The 13,629-nt window shown below is 40.9% G+C and overlaps 1 protein-coding gene across 1 annotated transcript in view; it reads left to right on the forward strand.

Annotated features, from left to right (window-relative positions):
- The first annotated feature begins 2,053 nt into the window (after positions 1–2,053).
- Positions 2,054–13,629, forward strand: part of LOC139334911 (vitamin D3 receptor A) — an 81,537-nt gene continuing 69,961 nt past the window's right edge. Inside the window, exons 1-2 of the mRNA XM_070968179.1 lie at positions 2,054–2,153; positions 3,110–3,262. The gene's annotated coding sequence lies outside the window, so the exon portion shown is untranslated. The remainder of the gene's footprint in view (positions 2,154–3,109; positions 3,263–13,629) is intronic.

Genomic DNA, 13,629 nt, shown 5'->3' on the forward strand with positions numbered 1-13,629 from the left:
GAACGTAAATTGACTATGTATGTGCACATACCATCAACAGTCTTTTTGTACATAGTTTCAACACTGATTTATATGCAGTTGTAATTCTTGTGTTTGATGTTTACACTGGAGGCTTTAAACGTGAAATGTTACGGGATCACAGGCAGGTGTGAGCTGTGCAGAATTACACTGTTTTAAATGGGATTTATGGTTTTATTAAAGTTGCAATGGCTTCATGAAGCTATAATGTCTCTTGGTCAAACCACATATTTACCATGGTGTAATCACAGCATACTTGCTCATAACCATTAAAGTTTGACATTTATGTTCTTGTACTCAGCAAACAATATAATGAGATTGACGATGTATTGATTGCAGCTGTTAAAGTAGCCTAAAGTAAGTTAACTTCAGAGACCTCACAACAGTCTTCCAGTGGAAGAACTGGAGGGGAAAAAAAGAAGAGAAATGGTCATTTCACCCAACTCTCTCTCAAACACACACGAGTCATTTCCCACTAGTGATATCAAGTCATGCATCTCATTTTAGTTATTCTAGTTTCATTTGCCTGGTGTTACCGGGCTCATATACTTCTGCCACCAGGATACAATTGATATACAATTAATTTTGTTTGTGAGAACATTATAAAATATGCTTGGTTTGATTTGGTTTAGTTAGTGTTTAACAATCTACAACCTTTCAGTACTTTGTATTATAGTTATGTATACTATACTGTGGCATCGTAAGCTATAATAAGTTAGTACAGCACAGTAGAGTGTACGACAGTACTGTGTAACAGCACAGTGTGCAGAATAGAGTAGTACAGATTATAGTACGGAACAACAATATAAAAAGTTTGACTTCTATGATGATGTAGTTGTTCTGTAACATGTAATAACAACATGCCATGTGTCATGCGAAGATTGAGAATGGCTTTTTAAAAACCTCCTTTCAAACGGCACAGAAAGGAAACCTTAAAACACCATAATCCTTTCACAGAGAACCCAAACCCATCAATAAGCAGGCTTAATGTTGCCTTTTATTGTCTGTCAGAAAAGGGGCAATATTGCCTGTCTCATTTGTATCATTGTCTGAAACACACAGCAAGTTATGGATTACTCACTGGAATGTTTCCAACATGGACTTTGTTGTACTTAAAGGTCATAGACTGGATCCTTGGAAAACTCAAATGGCCTGCAGTCCAGTTGGTGTGCCCTTGATGCCACAGTCTTACTCCTGGGGGCTGGCACTGTGCACTGTATGGCCCATCAAGGGAAATGACAAGAGACGGATACAAGAATAGACCAACTCCTAATTACAGAGTGCGTAATGTGCTGATTGAAGTGTTGCAATAAAACCTTCCCAGGGGTGACATAGTGTAGCACCTCAGTACCCATTCATCCCCACTGAAATCTTCCACCAAGTAAACAAATGAGCTCTGCTGTGTCACCACATACACACTACGGAGGCCACTTGGTGAGTGGTTAGTGAAGATATTTTTTCACTAACCTCTTATGTTCTTGGTATGTGTATACTATCAGTTACCCCCAGTTTCCACGACAAAGATCAGAAAGACAGAGAAGAGGATGCTGGAACTTTCATATATTATGTATAGGTAAATCATTAATATTTCATGATGAGAAATGTGGCGTTACAAAGTACATTTAGCATTTAAAATTTCAGCATTGCTAAAACACAAATTTGCACACTCAATGCATCAAGAAATGATTACTCTAATGACATTTCTCACCATCTCTCCGGTCTCCACGAATGCAGGAAATCAAGCGCCCTGAGCGTCACAAACTCCAGAATATAATTCTTGGCCTTTTTTCTAATTAAGCATGTATTTTAATTTGTTTTATTAGTCCAATCATTATTTTAGACGAAATTATTGACCACCTATCAGGCTGCGCGCTACGTCACGACACACCCCTATATGGTAAGGAGACAGCTGGAGACTCAGCTCGAGACTGATACGTTTCTCGACCAATGGGAGCAGACACCATTCCAGAGTGGAGAGCTGTGATTGGACACTGAGGGGATTATATATATGTATAGATATGCCTGCTGGTAAACCGTGGGGCGGGACTATGGAGAAGTGCAGTCCATCTATGTTACAGATCTAAAAAACTGGACTAACAGAGTGTCTGCTTACGTTTCTCTTCGCATGGACTAATGTAAGTTATTTTACTCCTTACTGTACCTTTAGGAGTGTCCCGTTTAGTGAAAGGTGTTGCAGCGCTCTTCATCACTGTAGTTTTGCTCTTTGTCGGTTACGTTTTGCTGAGAAGTGCTTTCAGGCCGAGTGGCACACGCGCGTTTTAGGCCACTAAAGTGTGCTGCTGTTAACGTAGCGTTAGCTGTTGTTATTGCTCTCTAGCGGGCTGCAATATTTTGACATGCCGCTGACAAACAGTCAGCCGAGCCGTACTGTCATTGTACAGGGGCAAATACACCGTCGCTCCGCCAGTGTAACACAAGAATAGCCTCCGGTGTGTGAATACTAAAGGACATTTTCGTTTTGTAAGTGCTGGTACTGCTGGCGTTTTTGTTAGCCAGTGTCAACGTTGTGTCCGCTTGCGTGTGTTGAGAGAGGACGGCGAAGCCCCTTTTAAAATGTGGTAATTGAATATGGCCGTGCGTTTTGGCAATTATACAAACCTAGTAACATGACTTAAGACTTATCAAAAATGCTTAGGAGCCACTCTTTAGTTCGATAGACCGCTCGGTTTTCACTAAGATAATGTTTGCGTCTGCGTTCAGTCCCACGCTTTCCTCCCTAAATCCGCGGCGGAGGATGGCAGCGAGCAGGGTGAACAGTCCTCAACTTGGAAGTTTTGTTGCGGATGAAGTGCTGCATCATGTGTAACTTGTGTGCCGAATGTCCCAGCAGTCCAGAAGTGATTCCCGAAAGGTTTAAAGTCTCGTCCACAGAGGTGTTTGCCTCTACTCGAGCAGGGCAACTATTGCATCGCCAGATTTACTGAATGACGTTTGGCGTAACAGAGTGTCCATGAAAGAAATAACGGGACGTCATCGGGGCTCTAACGTTACCCGTGTCCCAGCCCCCCGACTGACCGTTAGATAGCACTGCCTCATCACCCCTCCTTCCCCCTTTCTTCTCTGTTGACAGTTTGATTTTATACGGAGGAAAAGTTTTTCAGCGCGGGGAAATTGTTATAAAGCCGACTTCAACTCTACTGGCTCGGGAAATTTGGCGACCTGGCTCCACCATTCGGGCCCCCCTCTGCTCCTGCACAAAGTCAAGGTTGATATGCCACATCAGGTAAGAGAGATCTCCCTGGCTTGGTGTTGTGACAGAAACGCACAACAGTCGGTTAGCATGTCATGTTGGGAGCTAGCCGCTGCACGAGCAATAAAACCTTGCAGCTTTGCTCTTTGTTTCCCAGCATTTACCGCGTTAACGTGCGCTCAGGCCACATGGCATCTCACACTGCACTTTCAATTCGCGTTTCAGCACAACTTCTACACAAGCCCTGTCCAGGTTATGTTTTGTGTACAGTGTTATTGTTAAAGGCGGATGCTTCCCTCCACATTCCACATGTGTATGCCTGCCTGCCTGCCTGCCTGCAGCAGGGCCAGTGCGCAAATCCCTGCAAATCCAAAAACGCCGATAGGAAAATGAGGTGACTACACTGCATTCATTCAACATGTCTTCTTTTTTTGACTTCCTGTGCTAAGTGATGGATGGATGTCCTGATGTGGGTTTAGAAGTGTACGGAGGTGCTGCATCGATGTTGTCAGTCTGATGTGGAGGAGGGCTGCTGCTGTTTTCAGGCGGGGAAGACAAAGGGACAGATTAGCATGGAGCTGAGTGGAGTAGATGGACCTGGATAGACTTCAGTCACTACAGCTGGAGGAAATGTTTGACTTTAAAGAAGCACAGACACGACCTGACAGCATGTCAAAAAGTTCTTCATTTTAATGCTATTCTGCATTTTATCCAGCATGTGAATTGTCAGATAATAACCACTGTCAAGTTAGCAGAGTTCAACATCCAGCCTTAAGAAAGACACAGTTCTATTGTTGTTCAGTCAGTGGACTTAAATGTTTTGCATGTTGTGGGATTTGAGTGGATACGCCGTGAGTGATCTCAAAGCACGTTTCTCCTCAGTGGTCATTGCTCATCATTAAGAGTTCTGGGTGAATTTTCACTTTTTCACTTTGACGTTGAGGCTGGAGTTTAAAACAAATTTCTGTTTTCTTAAAACAGATTTCTGTGAGCGTGTCTGCTCAGGCTGAGAGCAGCTGAGAGAGTAGAGAAATGAAAGTGATTTTAATTTTTTTTAAGATGCTGAAAAGACATTTTCTGTGTTATGTTATGTTATGAGATGAGATGATTTTTCCTTTTCCACACAGTCTCTAGGATTTCCTATTGAGTCGTTTTTTTTGTGAGCACAGCATGTAAAAACAGTGTAGCTGTCCTGCTGTGTTTGTAGTACTGTGCTAGAATTCCAGGGACTGTTCCAGTCTGTTTTTTGTTATGTTGACTCTGTTGAATATGGTGAAAGATAATATACCTTTGGCAGACCTGATGCAATGACAACCATCAGATTAGAAAGTTCATGTTTTGTTCTTTGAAGAACACATGTTATTGGCACATTGTGGTGTTGCACTGTTTGTATGTGTGCTTCTGTTTGACTTGTTTTGGGACATTGTGATTTTACTGGGTTGTCGCTCTCCTACGTTGTGAGTAAACACACCATGCTGCACCCTGCAATAATATGATGCAATGAGCACTTACCTCCTGCTGCTGCTGGACCAAAACCTTGTATCTCTAAAAGCACATGGTGTCATGTGTTTAGTATTATAGACTTACTGTATATTTCTCAGTACCACCATGGTTGTCATGGTGGCAGCTAAGAGATATTACAACATGCAGTGAATCCACATCCAGTCAACGTACAGTTTATCAGTGCAGTTATTTATGAATCTGGAAAAAGCTGGCAGTTGAGGGGTTTTGTCTTGAAAGGGACAACCACTTTGCTGTGTTGATTCCTTCATCTAAAGCATCCTCCCACCCACCTATTACCTCAGTGGGATACAAAGGGCCTTTTTCTGTAATGAGGTGCTTAGTGGAGCACATTGTGCTCAGGAGGTTTGTTCTTTGCTGAGTTACAGGCAGGTTGTAAAATGATAACAGATGCATGGGGGCCTCAAGGTGCAGCACACTATTTTGAAATGTAAGCTAATTCCAGGCAATATGGAATGCATGTGTGCACATACACACACGCACACACATTCAGAGATTTTCATGAATACCTACAAGACTACACACTCATACACTTTGTTGCTTTGAGTTAAATGTTTCCAGTGTTTTGTTCAGTTCATGGAGTTTACAGTTGGTGCTGTTTCTTACTTGCTTTTAGAGCTATTTGCGCGGTGATGTTTCATTACAACACAGATACAACAGATATAGGCTGTTAAAATAAAATGTGTTATCCTACATTAGAGGAGCCTCTGCCTTCATGTGGATCAGTTTTTGAGCAATTCAGGTATCTTCACTATGGATAAATCTTGTGTTTATTTTCTCCATTTGATTGATTATACTTTTGCGCTGTAAAAAAATGCTTGTTTAGTGTACTGTCACTTGAGACAAAATGAAGCACTAATTTGAAATGTTAAACCAGAGAATCCAATCAATCATGAAATTTTTAGTTGAGAAAATAACCTCACACGATGTTGTTTTTTTTTTCTAAAAATTGAGGTTCTTGCAACATTGATGCAAAAATCATACAACCATCCGACATAACTATAAAGCTGTCCTGTTCATTCATTTGTAACATAGTCTAATGTAGTATATTTACAAATATTAAGGGGAGAACTGCCATGGTGTAAACATTATGGCAGTAGACAAATTTAGATTTCTTCACAGTTGTTATAATATCGCTCACGCCAAATACAGAATCTGCTCGTTCACATTGTTGGCCCTTGCTACTGCTCAGCCTATCCCTGTTAAGCATCAGGTGCAGGATTTCGGGGTGTAATATGTAGAGTAGGGTTGCAATGGTATGAGATGATTACGTATGATAAATGTCCCGGGAAAATATCATGTTTTCACACGTATGAAGTGTCACAAATATCAAGTATCACATAACATTTTCATGGTATACAGCATTACACAATAATAATACTACTACTGCTACTCCTCCTCCCACTACTGCTAATAATATTAGATACAGTCACCCTTAAAGCAATGAAAACACATGGGTTTTTAGTTCAACAAATGCTTATAAAAATAACACTAATAAGGTAGAATTCAATACCATAGATAAACAAATGCACATGGTATGATAATGTTGGTTGTCACTCCATGCCACACTGTGAAAGTGGTATACCATACTGGCTCTATACCAGTGTTGCAGCGGTATAACACTGGTATAGAACCTTTCAACAAGATACAGAATGCAATATTGCTCAGTGCAGTGGTGGGTATATGCTAGGCTAGGGCAGATGGATTATTTGAATTTGTATTAATGTCACTCAGTAATCTATTTATATTTGACAAGCTGTGATGCTGGTTTGACTAGATCTTGTCCTGGATCAACACCGTAGATCAGGATTTTTCAAATTTCAGACAAATATTTGGATAGTAATTCCAGTTTAATCTGCACTACTACTGACTTTAATGGGTGCTTCCCTTGTCATAGGCAGAGACTCAGGCTTAGCTGAAGGATGTTTTAGAACGTGTTATATATAGGGGTGTGTTGTTCTTTTAATATAATCAGTCATCAGTAGAGAAGACTCTGAGTCAACTCACATTCTGCCAGCCAATCAATGCATTTTTGTTTTTAACAGAGCAGTGCAGCAGCAACAGTGTGGCAGGCTGAAACTTCACAAAACTGAGTGTCAAAATGACCACAAACCACAGAACTAGCTGTGATGGAAGCGGAGAGGGGTGATAGAAAGAAGGCAGGCAGGCCAACGCGACTCCTGTCTGTTGACTGCTCCAACGCTCTCTGCTCTGCTGATGGCTATCAGTAAAGTTGACTAAACCACTTTTGAACCAGACGGTGATACAACCTTGACTGTTCGGCTGTCAGCTATGGTAGCAGTTCGGGAAGGAGAGACCCCCTGTGGTACGCTGAGACTTGAGAACTCAACTATGAGCAGGAGGCACATTTGTACTTTCTCTGGCTGTGTGGAAATCTGATGTTTTCACATCACAGATGACGAAGAGAGGCATTGAAACTTACAGGTAAAACACGAGATTCATGTAGTGCATATATAGTATATCTAGTCTATGTCAAAGACAAAGGAATGAATAGCAGAATCTTTTTGTTGAATAGCAAGTCTGATTCGACTGGCAAAAATCTCGGTTGGGCAAGGCCTTACAAGGAGCAGAGATAACATATTTGTTACCATCTGACTTAGGTGAATCTGTCAATTTTGACCTCGACCTTAGTGGCACAGAAGTCAGTCAATGCTGTGCCCAAATAATTTTCACTCCCATCTTGCACCATAGAATCAGGCTGGCGTAAAGGAGAACAATGTTGCAACACAAGCAGACCGACGTGGACAAAACACAGTGCATTTGAAAGTGATCATCTTTATTTTAGCCCATGCCAGTTCATAAATATATGCCTAGATTAGTACTTGTACTGATCTTAAAGGCTGGGACATCTCTCTCACCTACGGTGTCTCACAGACAACAGTGAGTGATAACATAATCTATCAAGGATTTCTAACTCCATAGCCTTATAATAGAGAAGACAGGACCATGCCTAGTAGTATGCCTGATAATTCAAGTGACAGTAGCAATAATCTCACGTTTATTGTTTTTGTCTATATCCCCTCTTCTAAATGCTGAGTGCTACACTTTTGCTGTATTTCTGCACTTCTGATTTCACCTGTCATTCAAACAGCTCATTACTCTGTTGACTTTGCCCTCATCTGTTAAATTGTGGTGTTCACACTAACACCATTCTCTCTTCTGTATATTTCAAACTAAATGATCACACCCTGTGTGATAGTGGTTTTTTCCCCCCAGACACCCGGCATTTGCAGTGGCAAAATGTAAAAGTTTTCATGGGCTTCACTGTTGTGAAGAATAAATTAGCAATAGAGGGGAGAAAAAAAAGACATTTGTCTGCTTTGTGACATTCATGTGAAACGGATTACTCTTTTTTTTATTATTCCATTATTCCTACAGCCACAGTCCCCTCCTCCCTCCTTAATGTGAACAGGGGCTAATGGATTCCTTATGAGATGTAATTGTGTTGCAACAATATGAATGTAGTTTAGGCTGCTGTTGTAGCTGGTGTGATTAGGTCTTTTTTGAAGGCCCTAAGGCGCTCGGTGAGATAAATGCCAATAGCGGTTCACCTGACAGTTTAAGGTCATAAGCTACCATATAAGCAGTGCTTATAGAATTGCAGGTTCTCAGGGTTCACCATCTGAATGACTCAGTGGGGGTAAACAATAGAATAGAGCGTAGAGATCACATGCTTTGTGCAGCATGTTGTGGTGTGGGGTAGCTTAGCACAACAGTGTTGGAGGTTCAGTTCCTGCATGGAGAAAATGTATTCCCCATTGGAAATGTTTGCATCAACTCACAGTGCACTGCCTCTCTGTTGTTCACAGAGGACTGGAATTTTAGACATTTCATTTCATGCAGTTTTTGTTAATGAGATGTTTCTTGGAGCTACATTTTTTATTTTAATTGTCAAGAATGTGGGACTGGATGGGTTAAATATAGGATGACGTAATCTAGGTGGAGAATTTTGATTTAATTTATCCATGCATTGTGCTGTTATTATAACCATAAAGCTGTGATAGTGAAATACTGAAATACATGGATTTATTTCCTTACTCCTTCCCATAATCAATCCAGCCAAATCTATGCAAACTGAATTGACTTGTAAGCCTAATAAATATTTGCCATGGTGACTAAGCTGTCCCTTCTGGCACAGATCTGAGACCAGCCAGCCCTTCATATGTTCATCACCATTCATTTTACCTGTCGGGCTGACTTGAGATAAAGCACAGGCCCACTTTTCTTTTAGTGGAGCTGTGTAGGGCTTAACGTGGCCAGAGAACAGCTTAAATGCTTAACAAGAGTTGAAAATCACCATCAGTCTGTCTTTGCAGAGGCAACTCAGCCAGGAGATCTGGATTGGCGTTCAGGAGACAGTTACATTTGCCAAGTTCTAAAATAACATGAGCCACAGAGAAGACCTGATACAAGACCCAAATCTTATTGCTCCAGATGCTACCTGTGTAAATACAGATACGATTTCTGCTTCACAAGGGTTATGTTTAAAGTGGAGAAGTTGCGTAATCATAAAACTGTTTCTAACCCTAATCCACACAACTTTTTTTGAAAACATACAGAAGGTTAGTGTAGGAGCCTGTGTTGGCTCAGACTGTTAGAAATTCAAACTCCCTTTGCCAACCCTGATGCCACTCAAAGTCCACTTTTATTCTATCATATTTTACGATTTGAAATGAATTTCTGAGAGGTTCTGTAAAAATGCCTTTTTGTTTGAGATTTGGCCTCAGGTTGGCAAAAACAACTCAGTCAAATTTGATTCACACAACTTGTGCTGTATGACATGATGGGAAGGTCTTGAAATTGAAAACAAACCCCATCACTTCCCACGTCACCCAAACACAGGCCTTTAACAAGATAGAAAGCAATCAAAGTCTGCCTGTGTGTCCTAAAGTGCACAGCTCATTCGTTAACTTTCTTATGGTTTAGTTGGAATCAGACTACAAACTCCACAATAAAGATATTTAGGTAAAAAGCCAAAAAACTATTAGAACCATCACTGCCATCTGTAGATGAATAGGACTCAGTTTCCATTGATTTAAACTGAGGCCTTTTAATTAGACTGATGTAAGAGTTAACTTGAACGTGTTTACTGCCACACTAAAAGCATGGCTGCCTCATTAATGCAGCCACTCATTAAACCTGGGAGTGCGTGGATATGTATGAAGCAGTCTCTCATGGACCCGCAGCAGTGCAGGTATCTAAATGTGTCTGCTCTTTGGGCTATGTAAGGCTGCATCCACACCAATACGTTTTTGTTTTAAAATGCACCTTATCTACTATGATGAAAGAGCTATTATTCACTCCTCCGCCCAGTCACAGCACACCTGCAGAGCAGCCGCCTCAGATTAAACTCCTGCGTCACCGCTTCCATCACACTTAGTTTTATAATTTTGTCATTTTCAGACAGGAATCAGTTTGTTTTCAGCCTGTCGTGCTGTTATCCTTGAGCAGTTAATAATTTGAGTCAGCACTGTTTAGGTGGTAGCTCATATGTGTTTTCATTTGGAGAGTGCATAGATTCAATTCTGAGAATGGAACTGGACCTAAAACCACAAATTTACATTTTTATACTTCCGTTGGAGAATGTATTAGACAAACAAGATACATCTTGTGAGCGGTTTCCCCAGCTGTTTCCCCTGCTTCCACGCACTTAAAAATGGGAAGGAAATAATGTTGTCTTGCGACTGTCATCATTTAATAATATTTTCCGAAAAGGGGGTGTTAACATTGCTGGATATTTCAGGGAATTGTTCCAGAGTAAGGAGGAAACATAAAACACTCGCAAATGAGATTCAGCTTCTGTCTCCTTCGTGCTCACTCTTTCTGTGTCTGTCTGAGGCCCAGTGTAAGGGGCTTTCAGTGAGCGACTAACCGTCCTTCTCAACCTTTTTTTTTTCCCCCCTCCATTCCTCATTTGCTCTTTCCTGATGCTACTGTAGCACAGAGAGGGACAGACAAGCCCACTGAGGGGGATTGGTTGTAACTCAACAGGCCCCCCACAGAAAACTCCACCCATCTCATCCTGTTTGTGGGACAGATAGTCATCCAAAAGTGCTGTGGATGACTGGGCACCCAGCTGCGCACACACACACACACACACACACACACACACACACACACACACACACACACACACACACACACACACACACACACACACACACACACACACACACTCCAAATGCGGTCAAACTCAATATACTTTATTACTATTGACATAAATATTTTATGCATCAGTCTTTCTCTCATGCACACGCACACATACACACTTTCTCTCACTCTATTTCTCATGGTTATATTGTTAGCATCTGATTGTTATAATCTATATAGAGTGTTTAGAGCTGTGTTCAGTTGACCAGCAATATTTCTGTAGCTTTTTGTAAAATCTGAAAGACTTAAATCCAAACATAACACATTAGAACTGAGTTACATTACGTAGTGTATCTAGTCTGTTTTGCTAAACATAGCAGGACGTCATGTTCCTTAACACAGGGCTCCAGACTAACTGTCCTCGCTGAGAGCACCAGTACCAATGCCAGTACTTGGAAAAGACAGTGTGTGTGTGACACACTCATTGTGTCTTTTTTTATATCCTTGGCACTTTGAAACACTCAAACTGTCCTCAAAATGGGTAGAAATGAGACGAAAGGGTGGCAGTGTGGAGATTTGTTTACAATCTCAGGTCTGGCTTTTTGTCCTCTTTGTTTATAGTTTCATCATGTACTGTAAACAAGCTAGATTTGACAGCTTTATGTCTGGATTTCGATTTATAATTGGTCTTAAAAGTCAGGTCCCAGTAGAATTACAAATGTCTTGGAAAGTCTCAACTTGGCTTCCTGAAACCTGGATCCTTTATCCTCTCTGTAAATCTATTAAACTAGGAGAAAGCTCCACTCAGCCTTTACGTCTCAATTTCTGCTTTTATGTGTTTTAGCTCATCTGCTCTGCTAGACCTACCAGTGTGTCCATCATTACAAATACGAAACAAATTTATAAATCATAAAGACTATTCAGAAGTTTCCAGAGACACCAAATGTGAATGATGTGACGCATGGGTGTAAATTGTTTGATTATTCAGTGTCACAATGAAGCCATAAAAGTGGGCTTTGAATTCCCTTTCAATGTATGCCGTACAAGTGTGTGGTAAGGTCAGATGACTGAACTTTGAAGCAACTTCAGCAGAAATGAAACGGAGAATATAAGAACTACAAGTCCTAATGCATTCATTCAGCTTTAATTTTCCTCCATCTTTTTCATCTTAAACTGATGATTACACAAGATAATTCGTCTTTCTCTTTATCTCACCTCCTGCTTCTTGTTTTTTTTTTCCCTCACAGTGCTCATCTTGCGATTGTCCATCTAATGTAGTACCCAAATCTTGTGTGTGTGCGTGCATGCGTGCGTGTGCTGTATGATTACTAAAACAGAGTCCTACTTCCTGCTCCTCTGTGTGGTTATTGTGGCCTGCCCTCCTCTGGAGTGTCACACCTGCCTTCACTTTGCATTATCAGGGGACAGGGGAACAGTATGAAACGTGTAGGAAAATAATGCTTCACTGATTCAATAGTCCTGCTTAGTTTCATATCCCGGTTTAAACTTTTGGTGCTTGGATCCATGGTGAGTTTGTTCCTCTGTGGAATGCAGTCTGTACATACTGTACATACTGTAGTGTGTACAGCATGTGCAGCAGTTACGTAAAGGTTGAGCTCGATAATCCCTCCCATGTTCATTTAACCACATTCAAGGTGATGTTAAAGTCAATAATTGATTATATTGTCACGCCAAAAGAAATGATTCTATAAAATGATTATGATACCAAGTCTTTTACATGCCTTTTCATGCCCTCTGGTAGCTATTGAAATGTATTTTCTTTTTGATCTTGATAGAAATGGATCATTAAATTGTGGCATATTAATTTGGAATTGAATGCAGATGAAATGAGAAAAGGAATAGGCATGCAGCAGTGTTTGTTTGTTTTCGTATGTTGATGTCGTCTTTGCTTCACCTCAGGTGGTCAGAGTAAGTTTTATTTGCATACTTGTTGTCCACTGTTAAATTAATACAGGATGGGTTTAACACAACACAGCTTTCTCTGTTTTTTTGTTTTGGTTACTAAATTGCTCTTAAATCAAATTCCTGGTAGCAGTAAAGTCATAATTTGCCTCTAAACATGCTCTGTCTCGTTCTTTTTACAGACTGTCTCTGCCTCATTTCCTTCTGTCGTCGTTTGCCCTTCTTCCTGTCCTCCACTGCCAGCATTTCATGCTTGTTATTCTCTTTCTCTCTTCCTCTCTCTCCCCCTTTTTGCATATTGCGCTTTTTCCTTGTCATGGTTTTTCTGTGTTGCTCTATCCCGTTCCCTTTTTTGCTCCTGCTGTGTGCTGTATTATGTAGCGTAAGGCTCTATTTGCTTTTGGCAGGAGCTGGAGTCTGCTTGGGTCAGATTTGTTTCAGTGCTGCGCTGATCGTGACTTGTAGTATATGCCCCAGAGTTTGCAGTGGAAGAAAAAAAACTCTGCCGCACACACGTTGGTACTCAGTGCCTCTCTCTGTCGAACATATGTACACTGCGAGCTGCCTTGCCCTTCTGACTGAATCATTCGGGAAAATGACGCAACTTGAAGTGATTAAATAGGTCTAGTCGGTGTGTTATTGAGTGTGTGTGTGTGTGTGTGTGTGTGTGTGTGTGTGTGTATGTGCGGACGCATTTACATGCTTTCTTTGGACTCAATATGCCATCGTTCACTGATCCAGTTTAGTTATTAATGTAATTGATTAATAATTCTTAACGCACTAGTTTATAGGATGTAAATGCATGATATTATGATAATCAAGGGCAACAATACAATAAAAACATG

The sequence above is a fragment of the Chaetodon trifascialis genome, chromosome 8, assembly GCF_039877785.1.
Source record: "Chaetodon trifascialis isolate fChaTrf1 chromosome 8, fChaTrf1.hap1, whole genome shotgun sequence".
Classification (NCBI taxonomy): Eukaryota; Metazoa; Chordata; class Actinopteri; order Chaetodontiformes; family Chaetodontidae; genus Chaetodon; species Chaetodon trifascialis.